Source organism: Musca vetustissima, unplaced genomic scaffold, assembly GCF_032173495.1.
Source record: "Musca vetustissima isolate MV318-11 ecotype Yass unplaced genomic scaffold, APGP_CSIRO_Mvet_v1 utg33886, whole genome shotgun sequence".
Lineage (NCBI taxonomy): Eukaryota > Metazoa > Arthropoda > Insecta > Diptera > Muscidae > Musca > Musca vetustissima.
The window spans coordinates 30,781-54,721 of NW_026872979.1; the positions used below are offsets into that span (position 1 = coordinate 30,781).

The 23,941-nt window shown below is 34.9% G+C and overlaps 2 non-coding genes across 2 annotated transcripts; one reads left to right on the top strand and one right to left on the bottom strand.

The window, feature by feature from the left end:
- The first annotated feature begins 22,616 nt into the window (after nucleotides 1-22,616).
- Nucleotides 22,617-22,688, top strand: Trnad-guc (transfer RNA aspartic acid (anticodon GUC)). The gene has a single exon. It is a non-coding gene; the product is annotated as a tRNA-Asp (tRNA).
- A 70-nt stretch (nucleotides 22,689-22,758) lies between these two features.
- Trnad-guc (transfer RNA aspartic acid (anticodon GUC)) lies at nucleotides 22,759-22,830 on the bottom strand. Its single transcript has one exon. It is a non-coding gene; the product is annotated as a tRNA-Asp (tRNA).
- Between the last annotated feature and the right edge of the window lie 1,111 nt (nucleotides 22,831-23,941).

Here is a 23,941-nt window from a genome sequence, read left to right on the forward strand (position 1 = left end):
ATGACACGTGCGACACGCAAACTTTGACCGAACGAAAGCGAAACGAATTCGAATAAATTTCCCTGATTGACTTGTGTTGCGATAATAACAAAAACAAAAAAATATATATCTACTCTGCCAGTTTGGGTAGGTGGGTAGGTGAGTGAGTTAATGTTTCAAGGCTTTCACAACAGACATAAACGTGTAAAGGTCAAAAATGCCCTACAAAGATATAAAAAAAAGGTAAATTACCTTTGGGTGAGAATATCATACCTATAACTGATATAGGACATTTAAGATATATGTACATGGTAAACAATTTATTTACGCCACGCATCTCCTTTTTCTTACTTTAAAGAAAATGAAAACAAGTGTGAAAGGCCATTTAAAACATTCCAAGCTAAACAAATCCTTTTCTCCCCACACAAAGAATACACCAAGGAATTCATTTAATAAACTTTCGTCATTTAACAATGCTCCTCACTTCACTCCTTTGCTGATGACACCTTCTGAGTGCTGTTTTCTTTTTTCCAAAAAAACTTTCAATTTACTTCGCCAAGTATGTTTAACATTAAAGGTTTTGTGTCGCTTTACGACTTCTGGTTTTGACTTGAGGTAAATATGCCACAGTATAGTTAACTAACTAACTACCCTCTCTACCATATCCTCACCGCACATGCAAACCTAGCATTTAATTGTTTTTAGAAGAAGTTCAAAACAATTTTAACACGACAATAAATTTTTCGCTTTTCTATGTGTTTTCCCCGTTTCTTTCTTCCTTCAAAACTTGGCCAACTAAGGCAAAATGCAATTTACTTAAGCGACACGCAACTTATGTTCGTTCTTCCTTTTTGTTGACTTCTCGGGTAAATTTACTACATTTGGTTGTGGTGGTCTAGCAGGGAGTTTGTCATCGCACCAACCTAATTAGACTGACTCTAGGCCTCTGGAATTTGCCTAATTTATTCTTCGGTAATTATAATTCATATTTAATGCTCTCTGATGTCTTTATTACCACCTGATTTTATGAAAGCCCGTTAACAGCCCTGTTTTACATAAAATATTCATGAAGGATTTTGCATTGGTTGCTTAGTTCGGAAAATATTGTATAGGTCGGTATGTTGAAAGGTCATAAAATATGAGTATACATGCGTGGCATTAATTTTTCAAATGAGCCACCTCGTTGATATATTAACTGGTCAGTGACCGTAGTTTATTTCCTTTGCAAACATTGTAGAGATTGGGCAACATAATAGTAAAGCAGTAGCAGACGCATGCGAATTTCCGTTTTGCTTCTGCCAGGCTTTTACCAGCCATAGAAAAGCTTGCTTTTTACATAAAAAATCAATTGTCGTATTATGGTAATCCCCATTATTCGGTATTTTGAGGGCATGTTTTTGAACCAAATTGGCGCTAATTTGCTTTTCAGGTTCTGGAAGGCTGACTTATATATATACCCTTCAGGAGTAAATATATACGCTATAGAATACAATTTTTTTCACACAAAAGTAAGGGTACATTTGACCCGCTTAATATAGACCGACCTTTATCATGGATATTCTTTGGTCCGATTCCCTTCTCCATGTAAAAATTCTTTGGTCCGATTCCCTTCTCCATGTAAAAATTCGCGATGTTATGGGCCATAATTACGGCCTATGGAGCGACCAGAAAAAACTACAAAAATTATATATTTGGTCCATTTCATCTCCTAAATATTACCCGATCTTTACCAAAACGAATCTGCACTTAGAATATGTGCATGTTGTACAGAACAAGCACAGTTTTCGCTTTGGCGGGTTGATACAATCCGTATAAAAGCGAAGTTCTTCTACATCAGTCTTTTCTGCGTCCATGCTCCGACGGAAGACTAAGATGAACAGACCAAAGACATATTTTAGAAGCGCTGTCCTGGCCATGACATTAAAATTCTCCGTCTGAAAATTCAGCCCCCTGAAGAAACATCCGACAAAGGCTTGATGTTGATTGACTTCGTGGCAGCAAAAAACATGATAGTTAGCAGCACCAGATTCAAGCATCACGTTATACACAAGGTCACATAGATTTCTCCCGATCAAACAACGGGAAATAAAATTGATCATATTGTGGATAGACGGAAGGCAGTTTTAGACATTCGTCCAGTGTTTTAGACGTTCGATCGATCCGAGGAGCGAATATCGATTCGGACCACTACCTTGTAACAGGCAAGGTTCGCACTTGTCTTAATGTAGCGTATAGGAACACCCTGCAGACACTATGGACACGTAATGCGAGAGAAAATTATCGGGAGAAAATGATTGGAACCTCAACATCCTGTGTCCCGGTCATAAAAAATGAGACAGGACGATATATGAAAACTATAGAGGAAATAGCCTTCTTACCATCGCATATAAAGTACTATCCAGTGTGCTGTGTGAACGACTGAAGCCAATGGTCAATGCCATTATTGGACCATACCAATGCGACTTCAGACCTGGCAAACGCACCATAGACCAGATCGACAGCCCTATCCGTTCAGAGTTGTTTAAATAACACCTAAGTGAATCTGACAGAGTCAGAAAAACAGAATTTACTTTTAGAGCGAGACAACAAATAATGTATTTGTTTCACACGTCTTATTCGTAGCGCACTCAAACTCTCAGATTTCTTATGCAGATAGAAGGCCCTTTTTAAGAGTCTCAATTCAATTTTTGATTTTCTCTATCGATGGGTTTTTTGGTGGAAGAATCTTATTAGGAGCCTACTATAGAGCTTTGCTAGATATAAGATCTTCAGCTTTTTCATAAAATACCTCATATGGACCTAGTCCATGTCTGCGTCCGGCATTCCTGCAAAATAAATACGACTATGCAGGATAACTTTGAGTGACCCAAGGTCAGCAGTTAAATTCGGAAAGGATCTCTCGGAGCCCTTTAATACTAAAGGGGTATTCAGACAAGGTGACAGTTTGACGTGTGATTTTTTTACCATGCTGCCGGAAGAGGTCATACGAGACGCAAAGTTGAACAGAAATGGCGATATAATACGGTCATATCGATATAATGAGTCGAACATTACGAGCGGTAACAGCCACATTTGAACAAATTGAGAAAGAGTCTGCCAATGTTGGTCTGGCAGTAAATGGTAAGAAGACCAAGCTGCTATCAACGCGCAAGCCGTACAGTAAACTCGGGCCAGCAGTGGAACTTGAGATCTACTGATACGAGGTAGTAAAAGATTTTATATACCTCGGTACCGCCATAAACAAAACTAATGTTGGCCAACAGATGCTACTATGGTCGAAGTAAGCAGTTTAGAAACAAGGCCACCTTATCCCTAAATCATTTTTCGGCTAATCGATTAAACGAATTTTTGTATTGAAAATTTTAAAAGAAAAATAGTTTAATCAAATTTTTGTATTGAAAAATCTAATAGTCGAAGTCGACTTTTCAAGATCGACTTTCGATTTTCTTTATAAATACTTGGTCTGTTATTACAAAGCCCAAATTGCTTAAAAATTACACATTCCCGAACATTATTCTATCCGCTGGCAACAATTCATATAAAAAACCAGTGAGCGGAGCAGTATAGTCGGACGGGGACACCATACGATACCCTACATAACTACCACGGAATTCTAACTTTCGCGGATTTTTATTCCCAGCCTGTGCAATATTTCGTGATACTTAGATCCTAGTGGACTACTAAAAATTATCTGAATGCGTAAGCACCTGAAAATATTTATGTGTAACTCCCACATCCAAGTACATACGACAATCAACTTCTTGGAGTAAATATATACGCTATAGAATAAAAAAAATCGACAAACATTAAGTATTTGTTGCATTTCGTTCCCTAAATATTAAGGCAGAACCCATCCTACATGGGAAATTTCGTGAAGATTGGACCATAATGGACATACGGACGGACGGGCACACATGTCTAGATCGACACAGCTAGTAGAGATATGACGAACGGTGGGTCTATGACCAATATTTCGCGGCGTACCCTGACAAAAAAATCGCCGAAGAATCTATGGGCCGATCTGCGTCGACGGTGAATATCGCCGTGGAATGAACCATGAGTTGGACTATTTATTCTCGGATATAGTCAGACGTATCGAGCTGCAGCGACTACGTTGGCTAGGTAATGTTGTGAGAATGGATGACGATGCCGCAGGTCAAAAGGCATATAAAAGCGAGACAACAGATGGTTCATGAAGAAGGGGAAGGCCACGAATTCGATGGAAACATCGAGTGGTAGACAACATTCCGGAACATGATCTTTAAAATTGTAAGAGCTGTGCACAAGATCGACGAGCCTGGAAATCTTTTTTAAGCTCAGCTTATGGAACAAATGTTCTGTCACAAGCCAGCTATATAAGTAAGCAATGTCCTTTGTAACTTCTACTCCCTCATAGAAAAAAAACTATAGTTTCTTTCAAAGTCGACCGCGACTTCACATATTTCCATCGTCACGATTCCATCACAATGATGCATTCTTTAAAACTGTGCACTGAACTGAACGTTGTATTTACATAAGCAACAATTTAACATTTTGTATTTTTTGATATTCATGTCCTTCTTCGGGCTACAATAAACTATCAAGGAATTTTACATTTGATGTCCTCAATATCAATGTAGTAATTTTTAGTAAGACGCCAACACTCACACATACACACACAACTGCTCTTTGTTACATTTGCTATTGTTTATTAAGTTCATGTCAATGTCCATTTAAGTTTTCTTCACTTTCGTTTTTCTTTTCGTATTTTTTTTTTCTTTCTATTATTTTGTTTGTTTTTCATTTTCTCCAGGACTGTTGTCATTAGCATAAATGCAATAAAGTTGTTTTTATATTATTTCTTTTCATAGTTTTCCATTTATAGTTTAAATGTTTTTATTTTATATTTAATAGAAAACTAGATTGGATAGTAGAAATTATACAAATGAAAATAGAACTACTTACCATACCGCCAACCCCACAATAGATGGACAGGCCCACCAGTAGACCAATATGATTTAGGGCAGCTCTTAATTTCAGCGATTTCCAAAAATTCTTTTTACAAATGCCACCGCGTTGTGCCTCGACCGTCTCCACCCGCACATCTAAATGTTTTAATTTGTTTAGTAGCTCGGCATTGGCATCGTCCGTTGCATCGAATTCAACCATTTTCGGTTCGAAGGATTTTCCAACGTACGGGGAATGTTTCTTAACTCACTCACACTTTAGCACACACACAAAGACACTTATTCATTGAAGTTGGGAGGGGTAACACTTTTTCTTGTTTATTTTTATTATTTTTTTCTGATTTTATTTTTCGGTGGGGGGTATTAACACTTTGTTTTGGCAACTTTAACTCTCTTGTGAATATGCATTTAAATGAAAATTTTCACTTCACCACAAAACTTGTATTTTTTTCCCATTGACTTCTACTCCTTCTTCGCTAGCTGAGATCATGTTTGGCAAAGACATTTCATTTGAATCCGAAATAAAGTTTTCCTTTTTTCATGGCAAATAATTTCCGATTGAAGTTCGGTTGGTTGGTTGGTCAATGGGGGGAAATTGCAAACAAAGATTTAGAAGAAAACTAATAGAAATGTATGGCAAATAATTTCCGGAATATACCAATGGCCACTGGCATATCATAACGCTATTATTTGTTTATTATGAAATTATTCTGAGCAAACTTGGGGAATAGAATAAATCGCACCACATTTTAAATTTAAGATTTAGTAGGTATTTCTGAGTTTGATAGTATTAAATACCCCTTAGCAGAATAATTTTAATACAGGTAATTATTTTGACGTAGACATCTAAATGTTAACCGGATACCAAAACCTCCTGACAGCCAATTTTCAATGTAGATCCATGTGTTAGCATGTAAAGGTCGTGCCCTATTCATTCGATTTTAAGCCAACCTAATCCCAGTTCGTTTAAAACTAGTAAGTTGAAAGGTACAAACGAAGTCAATCATATGATACCCATAGCCACCACTGAAATTTAATTTGCTTTAAAAATATTTCATTATTTCTTCCATATTCAATCTCATCAATAGAATTGATATTGGATTAGAAGTCAACAGTTGCTTCTTCTTACACTGATAACTTTAGTCAGTAAAAGTCGAAAATCGATGTCTAAAAGTCTACTTTTACGCTCGACTACATATGATTTCAGAATTGTACCAAATTTAGTAGCATTTAGTACACATAAGTATGAATTTCTAATCCTACACTCCATCTTAATTCGAAACTTCATTATGCCAGCTCTATCGGATCACCTCTATCTACATTGTATCAAATTTAGTAACATTTAGTACACATGAGTACAAACTTCCATTACTACCTATAGCATACAGTCCAATAGAAATCTTATATCCCAATTTCAGTATTCCAGCCCTTTGAGTTCACCCAAATCCAAATTTAGTACCTTTTAGTATGAATTTTCAAAACTCCCTACTTACCCCAATCCCAAATCACAACAGTGATCCTAACTCCAAATTTTCATTATTATACACAAAAAATCGCATTGTACCAAATTTAGTACCATTTAGTATACATTAATGCGAATTTCACAAAAAAATAGAAATCGTTCTTTCGAATTTCAGATTAAAAACTTATCGGTTCTCTCAAATCCAAATTAAGTACTATTTAGTACGGGTTTCGAAAACTTCCTACAAAACCTAATCCTTGATTCTAAACCCAAATTTCAGGACTCCATCTCTATCGGTTTACACAAAATAAAAATTGTACCGAATTTAGTAACATTTAGAACTCATAAGTACGCATTTTCTAAACTACCTTCATACCTTCATTTTAAAAGACAGTAGTAATCTTATTTCCAAATTTCAGTGTTCCAGCTCTATCGGTTCATCCAAATACAAATTGTCCATTTCAGATACTTTTTAGTACTTTTTGTACACACTCCGGTAATGGTAATTTCGCTGAGTTATACGTACATAATTATTTAAGGGGATATACATGCGTATATATCGCGTTGATTGCTGAGAAATTTTGCATGCAGTTTCGATTATTGTCAATGACGACAGCAATAATTTTTAGTGGCGAACGGTTGATATTAAGGAAATGAAATGGATCAAACGAGTATTATTGACTATTTTATCTAGTCGGTCTAGAGGCAACAATCATAAATCAAAACATATTGGCCAACTAATTGGAAGGGCTGTTTTGATTATAATCGGTCAATTGTCAGTCGGTGAAATCAACCAAGACCTTTCAATGTAAACATACAAAAATTTTCATGCTAAGCCATACATTTTCACCATTGGTAATCATGATTCGGAAATATGCTAGGCTAAGAAAAAGAATATATCGAAATATTTCTCAGGCTCGATATATAGATCCGCAGAAAATTGGATTGACGTGGTAGTTGTGTAGGGTATCTTATGGTCGGTCCGGCGGGCTATACCACACCGCTCACTGGTTTTAACATAGCATACATATAAAGGACCCATTTTCGATATTTTAAAGGTGCTAGCGGAATGTTTCAAACCGAGTCTTTAATCTATATTTCGTTTTTCGAAGAATAAAAAACATTCAGGCGGCATTTTAACATAGCATAGCCCTCACACAAAGGTCGTAGGTGATTTATGACCGAAATCTTCGGCCACACTGTTTGCTATGGACATGGACTGAGGAAATAACAAGTAGTTGCCGACAACTATATAACCTCAGCCTATGGTTTGCGGAGGTCTTCGGAATTACGCCCAATTTTTATTATTCGCTTTATATAAGGTATATATTTTTATCAAAGAGGTTTCAGATATAAAGGTTATTAAATCGGTTCGTTAATTCGCTTCAAATTAAATTTACAATTTCATAGAATACTGATCCTTTGTGGGGGAGTTATAAGAAGGAGTTGACCAATGGGTACCATCTTCAGATTTTATCTAGGCTTGGTAAAGATAATAGTTTGTTTGGTTCAAATCGGATATTCCATTCGCCTGATATTGGATTTATTATTATTGAAAATTTTGATAATTAATGGGAAGGTATTAGAAGGGGTGGGCCAATGGGTCCCATTTTCGGATTTGATCTAGGCTTGGTAAAGATAATAGATTGTGCAAAAAATGGACAATGGGTCCCATCTTTGAAGTGGTAAGATAATAGGTTGTACAAAATTTGGTTCAAACCGGACATTTCATTCGCCTATATTGGATTTATAAATATTGAAAATTTCGACCATACGTGGGGTTAGGTATCAGAAAAAGCGGTCCAATAGTTTGCACAAAGATTGGTTCAAATCGCATGATATTATAAAATTATTTTTTTGCACACATTTACCATTTTGCGGGGGAGGTACCAGAAGGAGTAGACCGACATTCCCTATCTTCGGGAAATACACAGGCCGAGTGACATACAATTCCGACCAAAATTCCCCAACATTTTCGGGGTCATCTTCAATAGCATGTTTAGGTCATAAAAACAAATCCATCGCTTGCCGAATGTACTTTGACGCAGATTAGGATACCATGTTGACTTCGCATAACGCGATAGTTTGGACTGTAACAGCTTTGTGACTATGCAATTGGAAAGTATTTATACCTGTCAGAACACCGACCTCAAAACTGCAACATGGTGCTCCCTCATGGCACCGGTGAACTATCTACATGAAGAGACGAAGATATATAATAGGGTCAAAATATCATTCACGTTGATGCAGTTGCCGACTCGTTAAATGTGTAACGAGTTCAGCCCCGACGCATTGCATCTAAAGAGCTACAGTTTCCTAGACAACCAAACTAGTTGGTCTCAAATACATTCAAGAGGGTGCAGTAGTTGTAATTCATAGAATGTCATAGAAGTTCAACCCGGCCTAATTTAACGACGTGATCAGTTGTTCCATGTTAATTAAATGTGTATATAAAAGTACGTTCCTAGATGAATTAAAAAATACATTTAAAAAATGTTTAGGGAATTTTTTGGAATGTACGAACAGTTTGACTTAACAAATTGAGGACATTGTTTGTTTGGTCCAAAGAAAAAGGGTATCTAAAACCAATGTTTTGATAAAGACATTGGATGGAGGCGGTGGATGCCAGCGTTGTGTCCCAATCCTTGAATTTGTGTCATCGTCTGAGTTTCGAAGCAAAACACTAACATTAGATCAAAACATGTTATTCCTCTGGATCCATGTGATTTAACTGGACTATAATTATAGCTGATGAAACCTGTATCTGTCTTTCTTTCATTACAATTTAAAAAAACAAGTTTTCTCTTTCGAAATTAGTTTTCTCCAACGGAAATAAATAATAAACTCCTCGTATAATAAATACATGAATAAAAATAACAAACTAAATATAATGGCTCTTAGTTTTTTTTTATTTTATTTTATATTTGTTGCCATAAATGCCAACTAGAATAACAACATAAGTATTTCGTTACACCAACGCAGATATTCCTTCGGAGATGACCAAATGTCACTCATTGTCCACAAAATATTCAAGCAAATGGTACACCATCCCCCTTTTCATACAAAAGACAGATTGTTTTGCCGGCAACACAAAATTCATTTTGACATTTTCATAGTAATTCTAATTATGTGGTTTTGTAATTAAATGCAACATTACCAAAACTGCAGAAACAACAAAACAAAAAAATATTTTGTAATTAAAATTCAAAAAAATAAAAGGAGAAAACAACAACAATCGCTCGCATGTACTATTCCTCAACAATTACGAGCACATAAAAATCGGCTATTAAAAGAAATTGTTGTTACAACAACAGCAGCAACAACACTACGAGTACTCATATGTTACGCTGTCTGGTGGATGGTGGTCGGTCAGTCAATCAGTCATTAGCACCAAAAATGAAATTAATATTGCTCATACGTGACCGTATACCATTGATAGGTGGATCTTTGGCGGGGTAATTGAGAGAAATTTTATTTTTTCACGTTAATGATGCAGTAGCACCCGTAGCGATTCTCTTTCATTTCTTCTTCTTCGGCCAATGTTTACAAATAATTGGTGGCGTATGTTTTATATTTTCCAAAAATATAATTACAAAATAAATTAATATATTTTTTGTGTGGAAGAGGTAGTAAAATCTGTCAGAAAATTATTTGGGTAATTTATTTATAAAATATATTACAATTTTATAATAGCACACAGAAAATGATGACAAATTCGCAAAAATAGGCATGTATATCTATACTGCAATTTTTTAAAATGGTAATATGTTGGCTAAAATTAAATAAATGGGGTTTTCTAAAATTTGGTAGTTTCATCAATGTTGAATAAAATACATTAAACATTTTTGGATATTCTAAAATGTACTAAATATGTTACAATTATTATTCCACCACCGAAAAACATTTGACCTCTTATATATTATATATTATATATTATATTATACTCTATATAAACAAAATTGAGTAAAAATATTTTTTTTTGTTTGAAAATTCGTATGAAAATGGTTATTGAACGGAAATATATTAGGTTGGGGAAAAATAAATCCATTAGGCCGATCATCGAAAATATTAAATCGGACGAAAATATATATGGGAGCTATATCTAAATCTGGACCGATTTTTAGGAAACTTAACACACATCATTCTAGACCTAATTCAGTGCGCTGTGCCAAATTTCGTGCAAATCGAAAGATATATAGGGACTTTGGTACACAATTTTCATTAAATCGGACGAAAATATATATGGGGACTATATCTAAATCTGAACCGATTTCAATAGGGTTCGTCCTTGGGCCAAAAAAATGACCTTTCAACCAGTTCGGATCATAAATGCGACCTGTACTTTGTTTACAATTTAACATGGACAGACGTACGGACGAACGGACATACCTAAATCGACTCAGAAAGTGATTCTATGCATATTCTCAAAATGAGCTATGGGTCTATCTCATTTCCTTTTGCCTGTTACAAACATATGCACAAAGACATAATACCCTGTACCACAGTGTGGTGAAGTGTATAAATAGGATGGATCCAATTTCCATCTGCAAAGCCTTGGCCAAACGGAATGAGATAGACCCATTTCATTACGTGCGAAAACGATTGTAGTCAAAGAGCGGTGAAGCACCTCAAACCAGGAATGACGACTTCTTATTGGCTGTTGTGTTGATTTTCAGGAATTTTCATTTAATTTTGAAATATCTACCAGATTTCCGATCCAGAACAATGTGGTTTAAAAAAAAATTGAGTGTTTATGTACCATTTTTGTAATGAATATTTTACTTCAGTTAAATTTGAAGAGTTTTCTTCGGAAAAACTTAAATTTTCAGGTATGATTTAAATTGCCTCACTCACTCTCGTAAAATTAGATATATACTCAACATCCGTAAATGTAATGATAACCAATAAAAACTGGCTCTGGTCTACTGTAGTAGTTCTTTTGAGTCATTATACCCTACACAACAATGTTGTCCGGGTATTATAGCTTTGTGCAGCCCCAAGAGTTTGTAACGCCGCGAAATATTGGTCATTGACCCACCTTTAAGTCTCGACTAGCTGAGTCGATCTAGACATGTGTGTCCGTCCGTCCATTATATTACAGGCCACAATTGTGGTCCAATCTTCACCAAATTTTGCATGGAGGATAGGTTCGGCTCAATGAAGACCCCTATTGATAAAGATCGGTTAATATTTAAGGGGTGAAATGGACCAAATATTTAATTTTTGTCGGTTTTTCTGGTCGCTCCAGAGGCCGCAGTTGTGGTCCGAACATAGTGAAATTTTACATGGAGAAGAGGATCGTGACAAAGAATAAGCATACCTGTTTTGATAAAGAACGGTCAATATTTAGCGGGTCCAATGGACCCTGACTTTTGTGTGAAAATTTACAAAATGTTTATTCTGGGGCGTATATACTTGCTCCTGAAGGACATATACCCGAGAAGTTGATAGTAAGTATATCCAAGAGGAGTTGTTGACCTTCATATTGATACCAAACTTATGGCTGCATGTACTCTGATGTAGGAGTTATACGTAATTAGGTAAAGGTGACTATGTACATAGTATTACTATTACTCCATTAGAGGACGAAAATGTCGCGCTGATAGCTTTGAAATTGTACAGGAACTTCCGATTATGGTCAAGGACGACACCTATAGTTTTCGGTGAAGTTGAGATTTCATTCAGGGGGTCAATGAACTTTAATTTTGTCTGATTTTCTAGTCGCTCTAGAGGCAATTAATATATGCAGAACATCACATATTTTACAAAGTGAAGGGGATCTGAACAAATACTTATAGCGGCTGTTTAGATGATGATCGGTCAATATTCCGAGGGTCAAATCAACCAAAACCTAAAGTGACAATTTTTTATTTTACGGCGTAAAAATTCACTTCAAGAAAAAAAAATTGGAAAATAAGTTAGGGTTAGAAAGTGAAGTTGTTGATCTATAATCGGGTGTAAATATCTCGAAATATTGCCCAGGCTCAGAATATAGTATCGCAGAAAGTTTTCGTGGTAGTTGTGTAGGGTATCATATGGTCGGCTCCGTCCGACTATACTGCTCTGCTCATTGGTTTTTAATACAAATATGATTTTTTAAGGCACATTGGTGGTCCCGTAAAAAAGCATACACCAAATGGCAAACAATTGAAACACTTTTACGGAATTGCTCAATTTTTGTAGCTTATTTGTTAAAGGCAGAACCATCTATTGTGTGTAAATTGTTGAAATATTTTTTTTATTGATATTTATATTTCGTCATCACTAGTTTGTCAACTTTAAAGTTGACGAAGTCTAAATCATACATTGTTTCAATCAAATTGGCGATATATATTTTTATACGAAAATTACCAAATTACGAAATGTTCCTTATTGAAAAAAGTTGTTGATCCTTTTTGATAACACAATAAATGACATGGAATGGTTCATTGAACTACACAATAATAACTTGCCGAAAATCGAAAAGGGTTCGAGGTTCGAAAACATCGTCACAGCACTAGAACTTTCTTCAATTTGAAAATACAAATACATATGTCACCAAACCACTTCGAAATTTATTTGCCATACAAAATTTTTATTTTTTCACACAAATAAAAATTCCAAACAAAAATTATTTTTCAAATATTCACAGCATTTGCAGATTTGGCTTGCAGGGCGTATAATTAATATTCTTCGAACACTTAAAATTAAACACTCATACGCCACCAACACTGATTTTTATTTATTACAATTTATTTAAATATATATATTTTTTTATTTTATAATATTTTCATCACACAAAAATAATTTACTTTCTTTAATTTGAAAAAAAAAAATTTTTTTTTAAATTATTTCATTATTTCACACATATTTACATTTCACAACTTCTCATCTCCCGACGACAATAACACAAATATGATTCATAGTTGGATTTTCTTTTTTTGGAATTTTCGCAAATACAAATATTTTCTCTTCACCTACAACAAAATCTTAACCGTTTTCGTTTTTAGTTCCTTACGCCACGATATCTAAACACTAACTGATACTGCAAGCGTACGGATGATGCTGGAGAAAATTCAACCAATTGCCAAACAACCACACCGGCACAAGCAACCAACTAGTTACGCTAGCCATCCAGCCAACAAGGCAGGCAATCGGCCAGCCAGCCAAGCAATCAGCCTCCGAACATGTTCAACTGTTACGTTCCAGTTCGAGTAGGAGTACTTAATGATGTTTACGCATTTTGTTTTTTTGTTGCCTTGTTTCCTTTGGACTCCTATGTTTATCTTAGTATTTGTTTGGTCAACATCATTATCATCGTTGTCGTTGCCCCGTCGTCGTGATTAACTTCATCGCACGAAGGAATTTCCTATTTGCGAACTTTGAATTTCATCTGTGTTCATCATCAGCAGTGTACTCGTCGTTGTCATCACCAAGCAGGAATTCTTTGGCTACGAGTTTGAGTTCGCCTATCTGTCTGCAGCCAATCAATTGCCAAGAGAGGTGGCACAGTGGGGGCAACATTTGTGGGAAAATGGAAAACAAAAAAATCAGGGAACTCACCTGTAGGTGTGTGTAAAATGTGTAAAAAACTGAAGCCGACGATTTTCTTTATAGAAGAACCAGATGCCTTCTTAGAAGGGCTACAGATCTTCTTAATAAGGCCAACTTGATAAAAGTCTTTTCTAGGTCTGGGCCCAAGGTCTTATTCTTCCTGAAAGAATAAGAATATCTCCTGATATTCTGGAAGAAGAGCTGAAGGTAGTTTTCTTCATAGTTTTCTTCAAGAGCTTTATGTCTTCTTCACAGAGGATCAGAAGACCTTCTTCATAATAAAGCAGGAGGTGTTATTCATAGAATATCAGAAGGTCTACTTCATAGAAAACGCAGAGTTTTTCTTTATAGAAGATAAAGAGATTTTCTTCATAGAAGACGAGTCTTCTCAGTCTTCTTCATTGGGGTTTCTTCATAAAAAACGAAGAGAGAAGAGAAAGGTCTTCTTCATAGACGAACAGGAGGTCTTCTTCATGGAAGACGAGGAGTTCTTCTTCATAGAAGACAGGGAGTCCTTCTTCATGGAAGACGATTAGGTTTTCTTCATAGAAGAAGAGGAGGAGGTCTTCCTCATAGAAGAACAGGAGGTCTTCTTCATTGAAGACAAGGAGGCCTTCTTCATAGAAGGGAAGGAGGTTTTCTTCGTAGAAGACGAGGAGACCTTCATAAAAGACTAGGATGTATTCTTCATAGAAGAGCAGGAGGTATCTACATAGAAGAGCAGGAGGTCTCTTCATAGAAGAGCAGGAGTTCTCTTCATAGAATACCAGGAGTTCTCTTCATAGAAGAGCAGGAGGTCTCTTCATAGAAGAGCAGGAGGTCTCTCATAGAAGATCGGGAGGTCTCTCATAGAAGACCGGGAGGTCTCTCATAGAAGACTGGGAGGCCTTCTTCATGGAAGACGAGTAGGTTTTCTTCATAGAAGAAGAGGAGGTCTTCTTCATAGAAGAAGAGGAGGTCTTCTTCATAGAAGAATAGGAGGTCTTCTTCATAGAAGAAGGGGAGGTTTTCTGCGTAGAAGCCGAGTAGACATTCTTCATAAATGACGAGGATGTTTTCTTCATAGAATACGAGGAGGTCTTCTTCTTCTTTGAAGAAGTTATTCGTCTTCATAGAAGCTCCGAAGGTCTTCTTTCTCAAAAAGATTTGAAGGTATTATCTTCATGTTAGATGAGGTATTTTTCATAGAATATCAATAGGTCCTTCCTGTAACCCATTGTCTATTCCCTTTGTCATCTTCATCATTGTCACCTCGACCACAGTAATTGTTACAAATGACGTGCGTTTGTCACAGTCACTTTTTTGCTCCCAACAGAAATTCTTCAAACAAACTGAACATTCCTTCTGGTTCGATTCCATTCCTATTGTCGTTTACTTAAGAATTTACATCTGTATTCCGTCAGGCAACTTCCGTCTTCTACTTTACACAGTTGCAATCGAACATAAACACAACATGTTCGACGTCTTTCTCCACACAAGATAATAATGTCGTTTCTAATGATTTTAGCAATAATCATGATAATGGCGATGACAAAAGTGTCTATAGAAATGAATGTAAGACGTCCTTGAGAGGCATATGGCAGGTTTGCTGGCAGACAATATGAGTCAACTGTTGGTTATTTATATTTTTAAATGTCTTCGTTTTATCAAAAAGGAAGTATAGAGACAAAAATATATGAAATTATAAACAAATACAAGTGAACCCATAATTGGTTTAAAGAACTATCACTTGACAGGAGACGAGGTGAATGTTCCTATATTCGAAAATGATCTCATTTTATTTTTCCTGAAATATTTAATCTGCTTCTATATGGGTTTTATTGTTACCCATTGTTCATACCATACCACTTTTCTACCATATTATAGAGTACCCTCCCTACCCACCGACAGACATATGCCAAACATAATTAATCTTTACCATATCGTAAAAATTTTAAATTACCCTCCTCCCAAAAATATATAAACAAACAGACAACAAAACAAAAAACATATAAATAACAAATTTATTTTTATCTTTCTTGTTCCACAAAACAGAAGAGCAAAATAAATAAAATAATTACGAAATTTTTTCGAAAATTTCCAATGCAAAATAAGGTGCAAAAAATGTGCGGTTTTTGAGCACAGAAAACAATATTTGTCTAAATTATGCACACAAACTTATATGTATGTCGTCATTTATTATTACACAGAGGAACAGTTTTTTATTACAGGAAGGTATTTTTCATTGAAGACCAGAAGGTCTTCTTCAATGAAGACCAGAAGGTCTTCTTCAATGAAGACCAGAAAGTCTTCTTCATTAAAGACCAGAAGGTCTTCTTCATTGAATACTAGAAGGTCTTCTTCATTGAATACTAGAAAGCAATCTCCATAGAAGAGCTGAAGATCTTATTCATATAAGACCAGAAAGTCTTCTTCATTGAAGACCAGAAGGTCGTCTCAGAAAAGCGGAAGGACTTTTCACCGAAGAACTTAAGGTCATCTTTATAGAAGAAAATACTATTTACAAGACCAGAAGACCCTTCTCATAAAAATCCCGAAGTTTATTTTCACACAAGACCAAAAAGTCTACCGCAAACAAAAATTCTGGTTTATCTGATTGTTCATAGAACCTCTAGGTGGCTTTTTCATTAGAAACAGAAGACCTTTTGTTTATTCTCATAAAAGTCCTTTTATCATTTCTCATACAAAACCTTTGGGCCTTTCGGAGAATTTACTCATTTTACTGAAAGTGGAAGAACCTCCACTTTCAGTAAAAGTAAAAAATGCGTCAGTCGGTGTTGCCGACAGATATATACCCTCAGGTTATAGTTTAAGGACTATTTTTGTTAGTGGATGTTTTAAAGAATATTTTTAAAGGCAATAAATTAGGGTGGATTTTTTAGAAAATATGTTTTGATAGGCTTGGATTTCTTAAAGAATATTTTGTTGAGGACCTGGATAGGATAGGGAATCTTAAAGAATATTTTTTAAAGAAAAGCGGGTCGAATGGACTCATTCTTTTGTGTTAAAAATTACAAATGGATATGGGTCGATTTCTTAAAGAATATTTTTTGAGGACATGGATTTCTTAAAAAAAAATATTTGAGGACCTGGATAGGCATGGATTTCTTAAACAATATTTTTTGAGGACTTAGGCGTGGAATTCTTAAACAATATTTTTTGAGGACTTAGGCGTGGAATTCTTAAACAATATTTTTTGAGGACTTAGGCGTGGAATTCTTAAACAATATTTTTTGAGGACTTAGGCGTGTAGCAGTAGCATGGGCAGTAGGCGTGGATTTCTTAAGGAATATTTCTGTGAGCAAGGATTTCTAAAAGGCGTGAATTTTTTTAAGAATATTTTTTCAAGTACCAACACAAGGCGTGGATTTTTTTAAGAATATTTTTTCATGGACAAGCACAAGGCGTGGATTTTTTTAAGAATATTCTTTCAAGGTACAACACAAGGCGTGGATTTTTTAAGAATATTTTTTCAAGGACCAATACAAAGCGTGGATTTTTTTAAGAATATTTTTCAAGGACCAATACAAGGCGTGGATTTTTTAAAGAATATTTTTTCAAGGCGTGGATTTTTTTAAGAATATTTTTTCAAGGCGTGGATTATTTTAAGAATACTTTCTCAAGGCGTGGATTTTTTTAAGAATATTTTTTCAAGGCGTGGATTTTTTTAAGAATATTTTTTCAAGGCGTGGACTTTTTTAAGAATATTTTTTCAAGGCGTGGATTTTTTTAAGAATATTTTTTCAAGGCGTGGATTTTTTTAAGAATATTTTTTCAAGGCGTGGATTTTTTTGAGAATATTTTTTCAAGGCGTGGATTATTTTAAGAATATTTTTCAAGGGCCAATACAAGGCGTGGATTTTTTGAAGAATATTTTTTCAAGGCGTGGATTTTTTTAAGAATATTTTTTCAAGGCGTGGATTTTTTAAGAATATTTTTTCAAGGCGTGTATTTTTTTAAGAATATTTTTTCAATGCGTGGATTTTTTTAAGAATATTTTTTCGAGGCGTGTATTTTTTTAAGAATATTTTTTCAAGGCGTGTATTTTTTTAAGAATATTTTTTCAAGGAAAAAGCCGATAAAAACATTTTTTCATAATAATTTTTTGGTCATTTTTCATATTTATTCTGTTTCTATGGAAGAGCTATGAGCCTTCGTATAGAATACCAACAAAAATCCCCCATTTCCTCAAATTTCAAATATCTGCTGCTACTCCTTTCACTCCATTCAACTGGTACAACTATTTCTCATTTGTGTACATCTATTATGGACACCATGTATGAGTATTAGTTTTCCCCATTGTTCGATGGTATTGAAAAAATGTGTGTGTTCTCTATCATCGAACAAGAAAATATTGCTAAACATTTATTACGTTTTCAGATGCGGTAACCTGTATTGATACTATGCGGGAACTATGCATTTATAAATAAACTAGAATAGGGGAATATTCAGTGGAGTGATGTAACCTTATAAAATCATATAAAATGTGAAATAAGTGAACCTTATGAACTTTATTGTGCAGTAGGAAGATGTTTAAAAAAATTAAAAAAAAAAAAAATCAGTTCCAAGATAAAACATTTTTCGAATAATTATTTCTAGATTATAAAGTTTTAAAGATTTATATTAATTGAATAGTAAAATGTACACTCAGTAGTTTTGCTGAAATTGCCTTAGACCTTTTTAATTCACGGGAAAAATTTATCCTTATATCCTTGTTTATATATTTTACTTCTTACGCCAAAAAATTGCAATCCCTTTTCGTTGCATTTTGCCCCGTCATTTGGGTGTGCAAAAAATCATCTATAAACTAAACATTTACAGTTCGAGTGTGGTATTTGGTTTTTTGCTTTTAAACCATACAATAGCTATTTGTTTATATCATTTCCCAAACACAACAACAACCACAACAAATCGAATGTAATGTAATAGTATTTGTTGTAAATGCAATAATCAAAACAACTACAACAACGACGTCAGCAATAATAACAATAATATTTAGCCATAAATGAATACAAATTTCAGAGAATATCCATGGCGTCAACAATACTGTGGTCCCATCGAATATACCAAAGGTGGAAGGAACGGCTGTGGTGGTCGAGGAGGAGGAGGAGGATTGCATTTTGATTGTATGTGAGGTGGTAGTGTAAATGCCATACAATATCCCAGATTCCAGGTTTATTGACAAATCATTCTGTTGCGTTTATACAGGTTTGGTGAAGTGGGTGAATTGCACGTTTTTTTGAAACTATTTGAGATGAAATTAGAAATCGGCGACAATTTGAAGTTGAGTTAAAGTTGATTTCAAATTTGTCATTTTTAGGGAGAATGAAAGTGAAATGTGCATGTCAACATTATTATAGAACGAACGACATAATTATTAGTTTTGTGTCGAAATTGTAGTATAAAATATAAATTGTGTATATTCTTTATCGCCATTATCTTATTTAATTAATCACAAATTACTTTTATTATATTTTCTAGGAACTATACACACTCAATATATATAAACAAAAACCGGAAAGTATATATGTTTTAAGCAGAAACTGAAGCTAAATTCTTAATCTCAATTTTCCACGATTTTCAATGAGCTGGTAAGTGAGCATAAACTATTTTGTAGACTTATACTGTGTATAAGACTTTATACTGAAGACTTTGATTTTTCAATATTGAACCTTCAAAGGGTATATATGTCGCATTTGACCAAAAACGGATCTTGAGCAAAATTTCACAGCAATCAGGGTGACATTTCCGCCCTCTAACATTTCCGCCCTCTACATAACTTCGACGAAAATCTAACTTTCTGTGGTTCTATATTCTGAGCTTAGGCAATATTTTGCGATATGTGCATTCTCTTGGCCGACTAAAGGTCAACAGATATTACTAATATTCAGTACAGCTCTTCTAATTACTTGTCCAGATTTCCTTCACCGTGGGTTGTGCTGTGATGTTCGGCTTTCAGTTGTGGGCTATTGATCGACTCGAAAAAAAACACAAAAATTATATTTTCGGTCCACTTCATTCCAATATTATTATCTGATCATCACCGAAAATTATAGGCCTTGTCCTTGACCATACCTGGATCATCATGGAAAATTAGAAAGCCTGTAAATAACATCAGAGTACATACGTCAATATAATAGGTATCAATTTAAAAGTCAGCCACTCCTCTTGGATACACTATCAACTCGGGTCTACGTCATTCTCGGGTCTACGTCATTCAGGGGTAAACATATCCGCTATAGAATACAAATCAGGGTCCATTTGACCCGCTAAATATTGATCGATCTGCATCAAAACAGGCATGTTTATTCTTTGGCCCGATCCCCTTCCCCATGTAAAAAATCGCAATGTTTGGGCCATAATTGCGGCCTCTGGAGCGACCAGAAAATCAGACAAAAATACAGTTTCTGGTCCATTGCATCCCCTAAATATTAACCGATCATTACCAAAAACAATAGGGGTCTTCATTGGCCAGAACCCATCTTAAATGAAAAATTTCGTCAAGATTGGTCCATAACTGTGGCCTGCGTGTTTATTTACAAATTATAATAAATTTTGCATTAATGTTTTTTATTAAGTGAATAAAGTACCCACAATATCTTTATTTTCGAAAAAAAGTTATGCGACATTTTGGGTCGACACCGATATTGATAATTTTTGGTAGGGAAATTTGACACCCCATGAGAATCTGAAAACTTATGTTAGAGCTAATTCGGTTGAAACATGTGCCTAAACCACGCATAATACCAAATAATGGGCGTACCATTACGATTATTTTTAGATTTTCCACCCCGTGATAACCTTAAATACCAAATTACAAATTTTTATGTTGAAAAACTTGTCCAAAATAACAAATATTGGGGGTTTAAAACGATAACGATATGTGGGTTTATATTAGGTTGGGGAAAAAGAAATGCATTATTTTTATATAAACTATATGATTTTATTTACCATGCTTCGGAATGTTCGATTTGGGACAAATATGCACCGTTTTGTTATATTATTTGCTGCCATTTTAATGGTATATTTATAATGCCTCTCTCATAGAAGTCCTGCTCTCTATTTGCAAAAAAACTCTAGTAATCGATTTTCACAATCCGCCTTAGATACAAATTTTTTATCATTAAAGAAATTTTACAATGCAAGAAAAAGATGATAACAGCTTGGTGCCAAATCCGAACTGTATAGCGGATGCATTAAAACTTCCCAACCAAGCTCCCGATGTTTCTGGAAAGTAACTGTAGATGTGTGTGACCTAGCGTTGTCCTGGTGGAACACGACACCCCTCATGGGGTCGCTTCTGGCTAATTGTAAATGGTTTACATCAGTTTTATGGTTGATTTTTAGCTCCTAGACGATGTTAACACTGCTAACATACCGGTCAACTTTGATTATTTCTCCGATTATATCGACATCGACCGGGCTACCTATGTGAGCTGTATCTTTAACATCAAAAATTCCTGAACGGAATCTACGAAACTAAAATTGCACATAATTGGCTGTTACAGTATCGGAACCATAAACGCCATTCACAATTTTAGCCGCTTGCTTGTCGAAGAAAAACTGTAAAATGTACCGAATTTTCACTTCGTTCACTTCCATTTTTAACACCCCGTAACTCACAACTGAATGCACCAAACAAAAAACAGCAACATATTTTTTTACTGCCAAATGTCACCCTTCCAACGAGCATAAATCTGAAATTGTTCGATCGATATTTAACGAGAAATCTATCAGAGCAGCCATTTGCCGAAAAAATAATGGATTTCTTTTTCATCAACATAACGTTTTTTCCTCTCTACCTGAAATGGACATTTTACCAAAAAATTAGGTTCCAGGCCCATAGTGGGGTAGAATGGAATTAATTTCTTTTAAGGGAACCCCCCCATTCTCGGGGTCAAAAATTTTGTTGATAAAATTCGAATCTACACTAATTAAAGAATGTCCCTACAAAATTTCAAATGAAAATCTCATGAACTCTTGAAGATATAGCCGATTTATTGTGTCAGCATCAAGTGACGGCTGAAGGGCTTCTCAAATTTAAACGCGTTTTTCTCTAAACATTTTTTTGCGAATGGCGGGCACGATAACTCAAAAACTAATAACCCAATTGACTTCAAATTTTTACACGTTTCTCTGTGAGTGTATAGCTATTGTATGAACTAGGATAAAGCCAATCGGTGAAGATCTTCCTTATTTTTTTACTTGGGTTTTGGTAAAAAATCGGCGATTTTCCAAAAATATTTGTTCAAAGGTCCACCATTTTGTTAATTTCAGAGCGAAGTCAATAATCCTAGTTCATACGAGAGCCAGACATGTACTCCTTCTAACACCGTTGGAATTTTCGAATTCCGATGTTTCAGTGAGGAGTTATCATGCCCGCCATCAAAAATAAGGACTTTTCTTTAATTACAAAAAACAACAACAAAACAATAACAAACATTTTTTGTAAATTATTTTTCTTCTAATTTAAATCTTCAAGTATATATGTGTTAAGTTACAAACCTTAACAAGCATTGGTATTCATTTACCAGCCCATTGAAAATCTTGAAAAAATAAAATCGAGAATGGGGGGGTTGCCTTAAACGCAGTTATATTCCTACAAAATCTAAATTTGAACATCAAATCGATATATTTATTTATTCTACCATATCACATTTCATTTAAATGTGTAAATTGACACCCATCTTTCAACATCCTCGATAGTATAGTGGTCAGTATCCCCGCCTGTCACGCGGGAGACCGGGGTTCAATTCCCCGTCGGGGAGATCGATTACATTTTTTTATTTATTAAAAAATATTTTTCTTAAATAAATTTACATAAAAAAGTTTATTGATCTCCCCGACGGGGAATTGAACCCCGGTCTCCCGCGTGACAGGCGGGGATACTGACCACTATACTATCGAGGATGTTGAAGTGAGTGTGTTCAAGTTGTTTGTTCAGTTCAAATGTGTGCGTGCATACCATATTGATATAACAACAATGTGATCTATTTGTAGAGGCGGATTTGTATTTGGCAACTTTTATCAAATTAAACATTTAAATAAATAACATAAAAAAACATGATTGAGTATTTTTACAATGACAAGTAGATTATCTTGTATGTTTCAACATATACATAAATATAACAGCAAAATGTTAATCATTGAATAAAAGAGATTTTTGAAGGTTATTTTCTTAAACTGCAAAAATCTTCCCATTTTTACAATTTTTTTTGTTGATAAAAAGGAACAATTATTTTTGTAGTAAAATATTGTACATTCTTGAAAGTTCTGGAACGAGCAAATTTTGTTACAAATATAAAATTTTTGTTTTAGAAAATAAATTCTCAATGCCTGTAGTTAGTATTAATCATGTTTTTTTTAAAGAAATACAAATTTAGAAGCAATTACCAAATTCAGTAATCTTCAAAATATATTGGATCGATCTTAGAGAATTTTTGGGTTTCGACTTCTATTTCTACATATCAGGAGTGACTTGATATTTGTTCTCTTATCGAAGTTATAGAACTTCAGGTCGTCTAGCTAATTCTCCGCATATGCTATCATATTAAAATTTTGCTTTAAGATAAGTTATCTCATCCTTGACACTTCAGGTGTCGTTCTACAATTTTTCCGCTTATACTCGCCTGTTGATTTCAAAATATTTTCAATAACCATTGGGTTTCAAGTGTCGTACGACGAAGCTGCAATTGATAAATTGAATTGTTCATACTTGTTCTTCCAAATCCGAACAGCAGACACATAAAGGAAGGGGCTTGCACCACTTATGATATCGATTCATGATCATCCATTCTTCTCAGCTACTAGAGAATCTGAAGGATTGAAGAACACTCTAAAGCGGTTAATAAATGGGGTATGATGCCATAATGACCGTTCATTATAACCTAGGACAGAATGCTAGAGCACATTTAAATCTCTTAACATAAACGAGTTAAGGTCTGGTATATAACGCGTGCAACAACTTTTTACAATGAGGTATATTCCTTGAGCACCTCAATCTGCTTGAGCACCTCAATCT